This window comes from Acomys russatus, chromosome 12 (genome assembly GCF_903995435.1).
Source record: "Acomys russatus chromosome 12, mAcoRus1.1, whole genome shotgun sequence".
Lineage (NCBI taxonomy): Eukaryota > Metazoa > Chordata > Mammalia > Rodentia > Muridae > Acomys > Acomys russatus.
In genome coordinates, this window is record NC_067148.1 from 52,339,903 (window position 1) to 52,356,335 (window position 16,433).

The window sequence follows — 16,433 nt, forward strand, 5'->3', positions numbered from 1 at the left end:
GATCCGTGGGCATACATGTGTACATAAAGAAAGAAGATTATGCTTTAAGTGGCGCTTAACCAACATAGCCAGGAAGCCACGTTATCACAATAACCAGAAAGGACAAAGAGACAGACAAGGATGCTGGACTCCAGGGAATTCCAGAGAAAATTAATAGAACAAGGCATCACACAGGAGAACATTAGATAATTCTGCTTAATACCCAGGAGAAAGAGCATAAAATGCAATCTGAAGAAGCTGGTAGCTCAGGTCTCTGCCATAGTAGCATCATTCATCCCCAAAGATAGACTTGACTATAGGTAGGGACCCTTAGATCTGTTGTGTCTTCCAAGGAGCATAAGGTACAAAGATGCAAATGCAAACCAGCCTGCCTGGGGAGTTGGGCTTTCCCTATCTGAATGGGTGGGGGACATGGACCTTCTGTATACAAGAACTGGCTTCCTCTAATGGCTGTTTTCAATGTTACACAGTACAGTTGAGTGGTTTTTTGTTTTTACATCGATACTGTGTGCTATGGTTCTTCCACTAACCCTTTCTTCTCTCCTTTCACAAGTATCATCTCTTCCTTGTTTTGGTTACTGTATGTCCTGTGTCCTCTGTAGATTTTTCTCTGTTTGACATCTAATGCTCTCTTGGGAACTGTTTCTCAAGGTTCTGAACTGGCATCTCTCTCTCCCTTATGTCTCATGAAAACATAGCTCATGCCTGCCTTGTCTACAGCCCAGCACCATTTCCCAGTAAGTGTGCTATACACTTGAAGACCATCAGGAAAATGCTGCCAGACCCATTTCAGCTTATAATTAGCCAAATTTGTCAAAACTGCTAGCAGGGATGCAGTCTCTAACCCAAATGTGAAATGTGCACCCAAAAAAACAGGTGAGGGAAGGCCTTTTAAAGGTGAAGACCACAATAACTTTCTTTCTCCAGAATTGGTAGCTTTGTGAGAAACTACCTCACCACCATCACCCTCCCCAGCTATGCAAGGAACTGCCCCACTTCCCCTGCACGTAGCGATAAGCAATTTTACAAAAGCCAGGGCAAGCAGCTCATCATTTCACAACAGTTACACCATTCTGGGGAGGGGGCAGATTGCTGGAAACTTATCTTTCAGGTGTTTAGGTCACAGGCCAATGGCTACTGAAGTGAGTGGCCGGGTGTGAAATGGAGTTCCCTTAGCCATCAGAAGCGGACTAATCAATGCCCTCATTCATAGCAGCATCGATCGTAGGGGTCAGACCCACACTGGACAGGAAGAGATGTGAGCTACTGGCTGGTTCTGTGTCAGCTTGACACAAGCTGGAGTCATCGGAGAGGAAGGAGCCTCAGTTGAGAGGCTGTCTCAATTAGTGATCAATGGGGGAGGGCCCGGCCCACAGTGGGTGGAGCCATCCCTGTGGTCCTGGGTTCTATAAGAAAACAGGCTGAGCACACCATGGCGAGCAAGCCAGTAAGCAGCACCCCTCCATGGCCTCTGCATCAGCTCCTGCCTCCAGGTTCCTGTCCTGACTTCCTTTGGTGATGAACAGCAACGTAAATGTGTAAAGCAAATAAACCCTTTCCTCCCCCAACTTGCTTTTTTGGTCAGTCGTGTTTCACTGCAAAAATAGAAACCCTAACTCCAGCATGAGACAAGTATACCTTTTCAGGAATACTAGCTGGGGAAGAGAAAAGGCTGAGGTTTACAGCAGCAAGAGAGAAAACAATGAATGGAAGGCTTTTTTTTTTTTTTTTTAATTGGAGAGGCTGGGGCATAATATAAGCTATGGGAAAGTGGATGAAAAAGAAAAACCCTAGCACCATGTATGCATTAAAATGCTATAATTAAGCCCATTACTTTTAATACTAATTTTAAATCAGAGAACTGTGAAGAGAAGAATGAATGGTAAGACCAGGAAGCTCAAGGTTGAGCACCTGCCTTGGGGGCATCGTTCCGCTGTGTGCTGTGTTAGTAGCTGGCAAGCTCATCAGAGGATGGGGAGAGAGGACCAGTGCAGGCTTACAGGAGGATGAGTGGGTGAGCTGCTCTTCTACCGGGACAACCTCTGCTCTGTAGGGTTGAGGGAGGGGTTCATCTGAGGCTGGAGACACGTGCCTATGATTCCACATACAGGCTTTCGTTCCACACCCACTAGCAGTTAGGAACTAGGAACATTAGAAAAACATGAGTTTCAGAATGAAGAAATCCAGGCCCTAAGGGGAGGGTCAGGCAGGGCAGCAGAGTAGTTGTGAAAGGAGGGCACTGATAACTGATTTCCCATTATTGGATTGAGAGTGGAAAGACTTAGCTGTCCAAGGTAAGGAAGTAAAAAGCTGGCTACCCTTACCCTCTCGTCGCATCTAATTCTCCCTATGAAAATATCTTTCTGCCCTTGAAGTCCTGAAGGCTCCAAGAATCTCAAGAAACATGTTAACGTAGCCTTAGCTTTTCTTTCCCCCCCAAAACAGAAATCAAATCTCAAATCTCAAATCTATTTTTACTTTTATGATGAATTGTCTTTGCTGGTGAATGAATTGTGTGTGTGTGTGTGTGTGTGTGTGTGTGTGTGTGAGTGTGTGTGTATAAATTGTATAGAAGTTGCCATAACTAAACTAACTTCATAAGAGAATAGGGCTTCAACTGCACGTTTTACCTCACTGTGTCTGACATAATTCCACACCTTGTTGGGACTTAGGCTACGTTTTGGCATTGGATAATACTCATAGAAAACAGTGAGATGTCATGTTACCATATGCACTCATCTACACTTTGCATACTGTTCTTTCTTTCTTTCTTTTTTCTTTTCTTCTTTCTTTCTTTCTTTTTTATTTTTTAAGAGACAGACCTTCTCTGTGTAACCTTTGCTGTCCTGGACTCGCTTTGTAGAACAGGCTGGCCTCAAACTCACAGTGATCCGCCTGCCTCTGCCTTCCTGAGTCTGGGATTACAGGCTTGCACCACCGTGCCCGACTTCATATAATTTTCTTGATGCCTTGACAAAAGCAATTTATGGAAGGACTGGTTTGTTATGACTCACAGTTTGAAGGCACACCAGTCATTATGGAGGAAATGTATGGTGGCCAAAAAATTAGGTGGCTGGTCACATTGCTTCCACATCAGGAAAGAAAGAAAGGGACAGTTGCTCTGTTCGGTTTGTTTGTTTGTTTGTTTGTTTTAATTTCACTCAGCCCAGCCCCGGGAAGGTGCTGCCCATACCCAGCAGTAAAACCTTTCTGAACGAGCCATCACAAATGCATAGAGGTGGTCTTCTAGGTGATTCTGAACCTAGTCAACTTGACAGTGAAGTTTCGCGGTCACACCCACAAACAGGCACGCATGCGCACGCCTCCCGCTGGGTTTGGCTAGAGTCCGATTCCTCTTAGCTTTTACGTATTAATAAACTCTCCTGAAACTAGATGTGGTGGCTCTGGGACTTGGGGAGCAAAAGCAGGGCAGGTAGCGGGTGGATCTTAAGTTTCAAGCCTGGGGTACCTGTGAGAGTCTGGGAGGGGGACGCTGAGGAGGGGGAGTGAGGGCAGGGAGAGGAAAAGAGATCTTCTAAGGTTTGGTATGGGGAACAGAGGATACCATAAGAATGCTAAAATTCCATTCCTATTGTCCCATGCTCACTTTTAAGAATGCATACTTATTTAAGATTCGACACTTCCTCTTAAAAATATTCAAGAAGAAAGGCCGCAATCTGCATGACATTGTTTTTTAATTCATCAGTAGTAACTGCGTGGGCATTTCAGAAAACAATGTAGAATGTTTGAGTTAATTCCATTCTTTCTGCTCTTTTAACAAACTCTGTGTATATTTTGTGTGTAAATATTTTAAAAAGTTATCGCCTGGATCAAGAGAGACCATGTGGACTATAAGCTCTTCACCTGCTCCTACTAGATGAACTTGTAAGTTTAACCCCCCCCCCCAATTAGATGTTAACCGCTACATATCACAGACATTAACTTGCTCATGGAGGTTTTTCTTAAAAGAATCAGAGAAAATTGCTTTGCTTGTAACCAAGCGACTCTGAGGAAAATGTTAAGATCTGTGCAAATGGGATTGCGCTTGGTGCCTCGTGCACGGTGACGGGCCCCTCATCCATTATCTGAGAAAGATAATTTAAGTCAAGTAGAGGGTGGAGTTCAAAATGAAAGCAGTAAAGAACTTACACTCAGTTTTGATGCTACTATGTCCCCACCCACGTTCTGGCGAGCTTATTTCTTGGGCACACATGACTGTGTACATAGCTTTAAATTATAGCGGAGTTTCCATGGCGCTATGTTTGACAGCTGGCCCCGTGCACGCATGGGACCTGACGATTAACCACTCAACATCACATAAAAATACAAGCATCAGGGTCCAGACTGGTGTTCAACATTTTTTTTTAATATGTTAACTTGAAGAAAGGTGAAGAGACTCATTCTAGACAGAATTTTTTTTTTATTACAGTCATTTCCTGATGCTTTTCATATTGAAGCCAAAAGAAACAGTTCACCGAATTATTTGTCATGAATAAGCACTATCTGGAGAAAGAATTTTATTAAAAATAATATTAAAAATATAAAGTGAATAATATCTTATGAACCTGGGGGGGTAGTGGTTAATTTTTTTAATAAATCCATGCAAATGCCAGGAAGGCTTTGCTCTATAAGCTGACTCTAGATTACAGCAAATATGACCGGATCAGTATTCAGTTAAATGGGTTTGTGGCTCCACCTATTTGTTGAGTGGGCAGGTGGGCACTTAGGATACACCTTGCCAAAGCAATGTGGCTGAAGAGACGGAGCAATGGCTAAGAGTGTTTATTGTTCTTCCAGAGGATTCAGTTTGGTTCCCAGCATCCACGTCAGGAAGCTCACAGTTGCGGGAGATCTGACACCTTCTTCAGACCTGCTCAGATATGTGCGTGCGCGCGCGCGCACACATGCACGCATGCAGAGAGACAGAGGCCAAGAGAGCATGCACGCATGCGCTCAGGGTGGCGGGGGGGGGGGGGGGGGGGGGGGGCGGGAGCGGGGGGGGGGGGGGGCGGGGGGGAATAGGAAAGCAAAACCCATAATAGTTGGATATGATGGTGCATACCTAAAATCCTAGAACTTGGGAAGCTACAGCAAGCAAATGAGCAGACTGAGGTCAGCCTGGGCTACATAGCAACACTATCTCAAAGTGAAACAAAGAAAAAACGCATTGCAATGGAACAGGCCAGACCCTCACATGGTAGGAGCTTTAGACATCTAATCTCAAGCTAAGCTCCTGCTACTCACTGGATGTTCTCTCCATCACTGGTAGCTAGCTTTGGAAACTGCCTGTTTTCTAAGTGATTGTGTCTCTCAGGAGTAGCTCATGTGGGACAACGTCAGGAGTCTGTACCTTGTGAGGGAACCACACAAGCAGTTCCAAAAGGAAAGGAAAGGCGCACATGTTTCCTTCTGTCTCTTAGAGAGCGGAAAGCGCAAGTGAACAGCTGACATGGTGTCGTTTCCCAGTGCACACTTTGACCCTTCTCTTCTCGAGTCTTGGAGACCTTACCACTTCCCCAATCAGACTTCCAGAAAGCCAAAACTAAGTTTCACCCAGCCTAAGACCGGGGGCTCCTGGTGGCCTGAGCAGGGCGAAGATAGTGTCATTTCTTCGTGGTTTCAAACACAGAACTGCAAAGACAAGACAGGAGAGCGAACTCCACCTCAAGGGGTGAGGCCGAGAATAATCGGATTTGGATTAGTGGTACCACACGAGAGCAGGAGGTCTCTCGCTAACTGTGGCAGCCTTGACGTTGTGAACACATGCAGGGACAAGAGATAGCCCGGTGAGAGATGAGTACTAACTTTGTTTTCTCATAAGTTCTTATGGTGTTTGGAAAAACGTCCACAGAGTCTCCTCACTCCTCCTATCAACTGACCCCTCTCCTCAAACATGAATAGATCTTGGTGACAACCTCAGTCAACAAAAGATAATGTGTCACTTTCGAGGCTGGGGCAGAAAAGCCCAGGCAGCCCGTGGATGTCATCTCATTCTGAGATCCTTTATGCCGGCCTCTAAGGTAGTGCTGAGACTGCGCAGAACAGCGGAGCCCTGCGGAGCGGCGATGCTGAAGGATCCTGGCTGCCTAGCTCAGCTGCTGGGATACCCCTGGGCAGGCACCAGCCGTACAGAGGTCCCAGAGCTTTCAAGATGAGCCCAGGCCCAACTACCTTTTCACTGCTAACACATGGGGACCTCAAGTGAAAATTGTCTGAGCCCCAATGGAAAGTGAATTAACTGGGGTTGTCTTGAGGAAGTTTAGGAAGGTTTGTTGTGTGGGATAAACTCAACAGGCAGCTTTCTATACCAGACACTTTTAATGTCCCTTTCACACAGAGGCCTGGAGGTCTGGAGCTCAGGGGGAAGTTGTTGTTGTTGTTGTTGTGTTGTTTTTCAGAGTCCCCACCCCTTTCTCTGCTACAATGCCTTTACAAAGATGGCTGATGGGATCAGAGCAGGATCCTGTTGCTAACCTCAAAGGGCCCCCAGGCTTTATGATAGTGGGTTCTTCCAATGCAGAGGAGGCAGGTACCACAATCAGCAGAGTATAATGTAAGTGTGATGTCAACGCAACCAAGCCAAGAACTGTCTGAACAGAGGAGCTACTTTGACGGCTTTCATGTAACACTAAGCAGGGTTATGGATGGAGTGTAGCTCGGGGGTATTAGAAAGAAATCTGTGTTGCGAAGAAAGAGAGTGCTACCAACTAAATGTCTGCACAAGGCAAACCTAGAGAGACAGGAAGCGCATTTAGGTAATTTTATTCTAATTCAGGTAGTGGCTATGTCTTTTTCCTCACTGTTTGGAGTCTGGTCACTAGTCTTACTTTGACTGGCTAGTCTGAGAAGAATTGGTACATGAAGAATGGGAAAGCGGGGGGAGTCTCCAGTCCAAGGAGAAAGGGGTTCCAGCTCCATCAGATTTCTGGAAAACAGCAATAGATCTTTGTCTACCGGGGTTGGGGTAGGGGTGGGGGTCAAACCTTTCCATAAAAGTCCTACAAGTGTGGGGGGTGGGGTGAGGGTGGGCTTTGAATTTTTTCTCCTAAATACAAGTTTTATAGTATTTGATAGAAGAGACTCATATTTGATATTTCTCACAATGGTTAGAATATGTGTCAATCTCTATAACTGAAAGAAAAAAAATGAACTGCAAGTGAATTTTCAGTCATGTCATGATTTTTTTAAATGTCTAGAATCCTTTCTTACCATAAAAATGTATTACCTACACCTAGTTTCTCTCTCTCTCTCTCTCTCTCTCTCTCTCTCTCTCTCTCTCTCTCTCTCTCTCTCTCTCATACATGTGCTTGCATGCGTGCGTGTACACACACACACACACACACATTCACTCACTTACACTTGTGAATGACAGATTAGCCATCAGAAGTGTTATAAGAGGCTTTGATATCAATAAAGCAAATGAATTCTCATTTATGAGGATTCTAGGCCATGTGAAAAAGGAGGGGTTTTAAGAACAGTGGAATCGTTGGAAAGTAGTTACCTGGCCCTTGGGGAGCCATTAAGTTTTCCTTGCTACTGAGAACATACTCAGTCCTCCAATTCTAAAATCTTGAGACTTTTCAAAGCTCCGAGACAGCCTGAGCTTTCGAGAGCTCCACGGTGACCTTGTTGTGCATTTGTTCTCTCTGGTGGCAACATTAAATGCGGGAGATGCTTGACTCACACTGCTCACACACATGGATGTTACTACTAACCAGATCCTCTCTTTGTGAGCCGTAGACAGTGTCTCCAGCTGTTTCCGTCTTATTGTCAAATAGCCCTTAATTTTAATCAAATAAAATCAGCCTCCTGTGTTTAAAGACCTAGAAAATGATTGCTTTAGACATTTAATCCTAATTGTTGCTTCCTCTTCCTTTCTTGGTCCCTCTCACTAAAATAAATCATCCAATCATCTCTGTTCATGAGATAAACTTGCAGTGACTAACATCTCTTCTCTTGGCCTTTTCTCTTTTAGCCAAGGGTTACAGCTGATCCATTATCAGCGTGATCCAATCCAAGGAGAAAGGTATTTAAATAACCTGACAGCCACACAGAGAAACCCTGTTTCAAAACAAAACAAAACAAAACAAACACCCACACAAAATAACCTGACAGCCAACCAATGGAAAACACCAGTATAAAGGAGATTTTCCCAGAATGTTGTCAGCATAATCAAAAATGTGCACTATTTCAGCATCCAGGGTAAGGCAAATCTGCCTAGAGGTGGTCCACAGCACAGGCAATGAAACTCTAGAGTCCTGCCTGCTCACCTCTTCAAGGTGAGGCATGTTCTGGCACGCAGACAAGACATGAAAGAATGAAAGGAACAAACAAACAAACTTGTCCTCAGAGGCCCCAGCCTGTTTGCTCAAAGAACTGGTAGAAATAGATCAAACCAATGTATTCTGAAATGTCAAAATGGCTCTAATGAATTAAAATACAGCTCTGTAAAAATCTGTATCCTAAGGTAGCAGATGGCTGATGAAGGTCAGGCAGCCAGCTTCCTTACGTTGTCATTATGAGTTGTCATGTGCCTTTATTAGTCACCGATGGATAACTTCTTCTCAGCAATATCTTAGGGAGCACTTTATCTATCCTACGTAAAGTTTTCAAAAATATGAGTCTAATTAATTTTGCTCGTATAACTAAGAGAGAAAGTGAGGTCCCAATGGACATGCTTATCACACACACACAAAAAAATGAGATTAATTGCTTTACTCACACCTGGAGGGATCTCTGAGTGTGTGACATGTTGTCAATGACTTTGAACTTCAAGTACAAAGTTGAGAACAAACAAAGCTAGAGCAAAGACAGCTGAAATGGTCTTGCAGTATCCGCTGCGACGGCTAGGGGGCGCAGTTGCTTTAGCCGATCTAAAGCTATGAGAATCCAAACCCCAAAGCAAGTATGCTTCTTTTACTGTGTGACCTACGGGGTTTCAAACTCAGATCATCAATGCAAGCTCGTTCCTCACTAAAAACCGTTCTCGGTCAGCTGGAAGAAACAGGAGAATAGACTACGCAATTCCTAAATTACCGTTGACGGTAATTAGACCCTTGGGTCTGTGAGAATAAACAGAAGACATTTTAAATGTCCTGTCTTTCAAAGACTTTGCTGGTTTTACTTTTGTCAAGTGTCTACTCAGTTTTCACATGAGCTTTTGTCTGTTTGTTTCTCCTACTCAAGGAAAAACAAACTCAAAAACAAAAACACAAACACAAAAACAAACAAACCATGTACATACATAGAGTACCAGAAGGTTCTACATATGATTTTCAGTATCCTAGGGAAATTATGGGATAAACTCTAGGTGGTGTGAAATGGTGCAAAAAAGGTACATGTCTCTCTATTTTATCTTTTGTTTCTTGCAAAGAGATTGGCTAGTCAACGACTTCACTAGGCCTTAATACTATTCGTGTGTTTCCTTGTCGCTTCCTGCACAGAGATTTCTAAGTTTTCTCTGATTTCTTTCACGTGATTCTTCCCCTGCTCAGACTCAGGAGGGCACGGAATCCCAAGGCCCAGGGCACCCCCTCTTCACTCACTCCTCTCTGACCCTGTTCAGGCCACAACCCCATCCGTATCCACAAACTCCTGCCGATTTCATCTTTCCTTGGCCTCTCAGACGGACCTGCACAGTCCTCAAATGGAACTTCTTGAGTGACAGGTATCTTTCCCTCCATCTTTCTGCATATCCAAAGGCCTCAAGCGAGACCTCTGTAAACAGATGAATGAAAATACTGTCCCAGAAAATACTGTCTATTAGAAAACAAAACTGCACTCCAGGAAGTAAAGCGGCCATGGCCTGTAAAGAAGTTTCTAAGAGCAGTGCACCGTGGTGCACACCTGTGATCCCAGCACTTGGGGAGGCAGAGGCAGGCGGGTCTCTGTGAGTCCAAGGCCAACCTGGTCTAGAAAGCAAGTCCAGGACAGCCAAGTCTACACAGAGAAACCCTGTCTCAAAAAAACTAAAGAGAATTTTATAGGTAATTGTTTTTTTTGTTTTTCGTGACAGGGTTTCTCCATGTAGCCCTGGCTGTCCTCAGTTTTGTAGAACAGGCTGGCCTCGAACTCCCAGAGACCTGCCTGCCTCTGCCTCCCAAGTACTGGGATTAAAGGTATGTGCCACCACTCCCGGCTTAATGTTAAACTTTTTTTGAAGCAAATATTTCCACTTCTGAAATAGTACAAGCCCATCTGTTGCCTCAGTATTTGGGCTCCTATAGTTGTCACTAGTGCCCTGCCCCACTCTCCAATCACTCCTATGAATATATTAATTTTCACATGACAGAATAAGCTTTCCAGAAGTAATTAAGACTGCTTTCTAATCACCTAGTCTAAAAGAGGAAGAGCTACTGGGTTACCCAGGGAGTCCTAGCACCACGCCCGTGGCCTTCTGACCAAGGGAACTGGATTGTTCTCAGTATCTGCAGCAACACTGCTAAGCAACACAGTCACAACACTGTACACAATGCACATCCTTTGAGGTTTGGGCTATTTTCTCTTGTCCACTTCTGCTGCTTCTGCTTCTGCTGTGATGTAAAACTGAAAGAGAAACTTCCATCTCCTCAATCTATAAATAAGAATAAGTCTGGGCACTGGGCACGGCCTTGTGTCAATCCCAGCACTTGGGAGGCAGAGGCAGAACGATCTCTGTGAGCTCAAGGCCAGCTTGCTCCTACCTAGAGAGCTTCAGGCCATCCAGGGCTTCATAGTGAGATATCGTGCCAAAAAAATAAAAATAAAATAAAAACAGATAATAATAATAATGTCTAAAAAATGTAACTTTCCCTTTTTTACTTAAGTACTATTGAATGTTAAAATGTTTCTTTCAATGGAAGAATGTAACTGTCCAAATAATAACCAAATGGCAACCTAGAGTTAGGATCCATGCTGGTCAGCTAACCTGGTTTGGTTTCTGTGATAAAATTCTGACCAAAAGCAACGTGGGGAGGAAGGGCTTACAGGCCGCAATCCATCATCTAAGGGAGCCAGAGCAGCGGCCTGGGGCAGGGCTTTTCTTCTACAGCCAGCCTGCCTGCCTAAGGAAGGTGCTGACTCCAGAGTACTGGGCCCCCATCAAAATCAGTTCCTTTTTGAACCTCACTGTGGAGTGCAGACTATCTCAGATTCCAGGAGCCACCTAGAGAACAGAAAAGCTTCTGTCTTTAAAGGTTAAAATTCCTGGCCACAGACTGAGCGGTGAGGCAAATAAAGGATATTTAATTTTATAAGGTTGAGCCCTATGGGGCATGGGTTGCGCTAGACTATTTCAACAGGCCAAGAAATTTTTACTCAAGACTATTCAATCAGCTCTCCATCACCCTGACAAAATACCCAAGAGGACAATTTAGAGTAGGAAAGAAGTGTGGCCGCTCACTGTTTCAAAGACTGAGTCAGTGGTCTCCTTGGCCTGTTGGTTCCATGATAAATATGGAGGGAAAAACTGAAGCCTGGGAGCATGAGGTACCAACCGGCAGCACACTAGGAAAGGCGGAGGCAGGGACCGACCGAGCATCCTCTAAAGGCGGGCTGTCTCCAGCGACTGCTTCCCCTAGCTAGTGTGTCTTCCCCTACCCCCGCACCCCCCACCTCCGTTTCCAAATAGCCCAGTGATGTCATTGGATTAAATCATTGAACCCCAGATTACCCAAATGCTGCTCAAACCCTCTCTCCTCTGCTACATTGGGAACCAACATTCAAAGCGTGAGTCTTTGGGAAGCCCCGGCAATAGAGAAGACACAGTACGGCAGTAACGAGAGGATGGGCCAAGCACCACGGTCCAAAAGGCAGGAGGCTTGGGACCCACTGATGGGAAACACTGCAGGATGTTGGCGGAGATCCCTGAAGAATGACTCCCCAGTCCTAAAAAAAAAAAAAAAAAAAAAAGACACTACCAACTTGTAGAAGGTTTACTTTTGAAAGAGCCATTAAAAATTAGAATTACAGCTGGGCGTGGTAGTGCTCACCTTTGATCCCAGCACCCAGGAGGCAGAGGCAGGCAGATCTCTATGAGTTGGAGGCCAGCCTGGTCTACTTAGCAAGTCCAGGAAAGCCAGGGCTATACAGAGGAACCCTGTCTCCAGAAACAAACAAACAAACAAACAAAAATTAGAATTCCAGAGTGTGGAATGTAAATACCTTATGAAGCCCTGAGAGCAGGGCGGGAGGAGGAGGAGAGGGAGGAGGAAGAGGGGGAGGAGGAGGAGAGGGAGGAGGAGGGGGGGAGGAACACATTTGAAGTTTGTCAGGCTGACACTTGCCAAAATCAGTCCCCATTTGGTTTGACTGTCAGAAAACTGGAATGTAGGGGTTGTTTGTTTGTTTGTTTTGAGTTCTCTTCCTAACTCTAGGACCCATCCCAGTCCCTGCCTACCTCCTGCAGGTCAGGAAGGCCTGTTGCAGGTTCCCAGAGGATGGCCCCTCTGAACAGCAGAACAGTCCATTTGTGGCCTCAGCAGTTCAATCACAGCTCTCAGCTACTTCAGTGACATTTTTAAGACATAACAACTCTTAGGTGGCCAGTGAACTAGTCTGCCTAAAAATCTTACCTAGTTTTCTTTCTGACACATTCTTCATCTGATCAAAGCAACATGTGGCCGACGTAAAAAGAAAGGACTGCAAGAAATAAAGAGAAAAAAATAATACTGGCTAATTTCTCAAGCATAGTCTCTGCAATCAATACTAAAGAATAACTGATTCATACAAGAAACACAAAAGCATTAAGGCACTCAAGTCTGTGCATTCACATGTTAATTAAGGAAATAAAATATGCACCTCATTAGCTCACAGGCTTCCAAGTCTGAGCTTGGCTGTCTATTCAGTGCAGTTTGTATGGTATTCAATATGCTTGTCTGAATTGAAGCCCTAAATTCAAGTATTAAATATGCGGGTTTTTTTTCCTCAGGAACACTCAGGATTGGAAAACACATTAATGCCTCATTTTTTAAAATGTGCTGTTCAGCTTCCACATTCTTAAACACTTCTGCTTGTGTTTTATCATTCGCTGTATGAGAATTTTCACATTTTCATTTTTTTCCTTGACCTTCTTGATAGCCATGCCCTGTGGAAAAGAAGAGAAGATCAGTGTGTAACAAACTACAAAACGCACTTGTTGCGAGCCTGAAGAGACAGTGTAATCCCGTGCACGATCTCTGTAACTGAGATCTAAGGCATACGGTTAAATTCTTAGAGTGCTTTTATTGTTGAATATGGTTTCAGTGTTCAAATCAGGAAATAAGTGCTATAAAGCCACGCGATGCTTTCTAAAGAGATTGAGAGAGAAAATATCAAGACCTCTGAAAGAAAGCCTTGCAGGTTCAAATAACATACCAAGACCAGCAAATATTAAGGAGGTTGAACCTCAGTTCATGGTGTTGTTGTGGCAACAGTTCTTTAAGACAGGAAGTGGGGATAAAGATGACCAAAACTTTAGGCTGTGAAAGGATCAACTCCTTACTGGGTTTGTTGTTGTTATTTGTTTGTTTGTTTTGTTTTTGTGGCAAAGTTTCTGCAGGAGATGCCGCTGGACAACCAAAGTCCCTCCCTTCTGGATTTTTCTAGCCTCTGTGCTTCCTTGGGGTTTCCTGGTGCTGCTCCCCACCCAGGCCCCAGAGCCTCTCTGCTTCCCTTGGCTACTGGCTGAAAAGCGCCAAACAATCCAGCTCCCTAGCAGTGCAACAGAAACAGCTCGGATGCTTCAAGAGAGGTTCACAGAAGGAACAAAAACCTAAAAAAACAACTGGATGCTCTTCAGCTCCCTGAGTCCCCGCTCCAAGTCCCAGGTCTTGTTCTTTTAGAACTGCAGCTGTGGAGACCCACCACCTCGCCTGGGACCCACCCTCCCGGGACCCACCCTCCCCACCTTGCCTGGGGCCTTTCTGGTGTTTAAGCTCCTGAATACCCTACATCTTTACTTCCGTTCTTAGTTGCAGGCAAACTGGGGTGGTCCTTAGGTTTTGTTTTTTGCTTTTTTGGGTTTTTTTGTTTTGTTTTGTTTTGTTTTGTTTTGTTTTATCTAACTCCTCAAATGTTCTTTAGACCATAAACAATAGAGTTGAGTGAGTCATCTGAGACTGAGAGTGCCACTCACTCAGATAAGCTAGTGTGGCCATCACTGGCACTGAGCCACAGACTTGTTAAGGAGTGTCCGCCCCAGCACTTCCTCAAACACTCTTCTTAGGAAGAGATGTCCCCAAACTCCAACAGCGCTATCATGCACTCAAATGCTTATCACATGTATCGCTGGTGATAGTGTCAAAGGTGGCTGCATCTTTACAAAGTCAAACAGCAGCTACTCAACTGAGCACTGCGTGAGTCAGGTCAGAAGGGAGTTTTAACGTAGCTTCTTCCTGGGTGTGTGGCTTGGGTATTATACATGCCACACACTTGCAATTCCAGCACTCAAGGGGCAGGGGGTGGGGAGGGGAGGCAGGGACAGTCAGATCAGGGGTTCAAGGTCATCCCGAGGTAGATGAGACCCTGACTTAAAGCAATTTATACATAAGTGAGAGACGATTTTACTAAACAAGCCATCGTCCTTTGTCTTTTGTGCTCCCAACTCTATGTATGGATCATAGAGTGAATAATTAGAAATAGATGTGGTGGCGCACACCTTTAATCTTAGCGCTCTGGAGGCAGAGGCAGGTGGATCCCTGTGAGTTCAAGGCCAGCAGGGTCTACAAAGCAACTTCCAGAGCAGCTATGGCTGCTACACAGAAAAACCCTGTCTCAAAAACAAAGACAAAAACAAAAAGACCAGCCAAAGAAAAAACCGAACTAAACAGCAGTGGGGAGCTGGCCCAGTGGTGGTGGTGTGTGCCTTTCATTCCAGGACTCAGGAAGCCAAGGCAGGCAAATCTGAGTTTGAGGCTGGCCTGGACAGCTAGGGCTACACTGAGAAACCATATCTAAACAAAAACAAAAAAATAAACAAAACAACAACAACAAAAAAAAAAAGAAGAAGAAAATAAGAAAAAAAAAGAAAGAACAGAAAAGAAAAGAAATGGAGAACTGATTTTATAGCTACCATTTATCTTAAAGGGCATATGACTATAAATAACTTACAGTTTAATGTATATCTGCATGAAGAATATAGAAAGTAAAAAAAAAATCAATAATCATCCAATGACATAGATGCACAGTTAGCATCTTATCACCTCTCCTTGATGACTCACTCTATATGCTAACCACATGTGTACGTTACAAATAATGACACACTTTAGCTTTCTATTCTGTTCTGCTTTTTTTTTTTCTTGAAACATTTGTCAACGGACTGAATGTTTGTTCCTGCCTTTCCCATCCCTGCAAATGTACATGCTAAAGCTCTCCTCCTCAATGTTATGGTATGTGGGGATGGGCCGTGGGGAGGTGCTCAGGTTTACATGAGACCATGAAGGCATACCTCACTACATTGCTTTGTCTCTCTGTCCTCACCAGTGGCACCTTGGTCTTAGATTCTTCAGCCCCTCAAGGAACAAAATCCACTTCATTTCTTTAATTTTCCAGGCTGTGGGCTTTGGCTGTGACAGCCCAAGCAGACCAAGGCAGCACTTGCTGTACCGTGAATACTTTCCTATGTTAAACACTTTTCAAATACAACATATATTTATACCATTCAAGATAATGATAGCCATTATATTAATAACCTAATAACCATCAATAGTAACCATCCAAGAGAACTTGCACGAAACCCCCTATTGTATGTAAGTCACATATTATGTTGTCATGTCTGTTTTCCGAAGAGAATTATGATTTTGTTCAGTAACTTCTTCTGTGCAAGTGGCCATGGTGTAATCATGTGTCTCAAAGAGAAATGAAGACACTAGGCGGTCCAGAAGTGGATCTGATTATCTAAAAATAGCATAATTCTCTTCCCTGGCAACTGGTTCAGAAATGGCACAAGACTAATCATAAGAAATGAAAAGAGGGGCTGGAGAAATGGGTCAGAGGGTTAAGAGCACTGGCTGCTCTTCGTAAAGGTCCTGAGTTTAATTCCCAGCAACCACATGGTGGCTCACAACCATCTATAATGTGACCTGGTTCCTGCATCTGGCCTGCAGGTGTACGTGCAGGCAGAACACTGTATACATAGTAATAAATAAATATTTAAGATATGAAAAGAAAGCTCTGAGTGAAAGATGCTGGGGAGGTTCTCTCGTGTCTAAGACAGAACCGTAAGAGATGCTCTCTCTTTTCTGTAGACTTTTGTGAATTTGGGACATGTAGCCTTCTCACTTCCTCACTGCTCCAAAAACAAAACAAAACAAAACAAAACAAAAAAGCAGCAAGAGCAGATACATGAGCAGCTCTTTGGTGATGCTGATGAACCCCTGAATCCCTCCCCTGGACCCCTACCTCCCTCTGCTTCCTGTTAGGTAAGCGGAACCTGTTCTCTATAAGGCAGATGTGCCAAGGTTCTGAGAGCTTGCAGC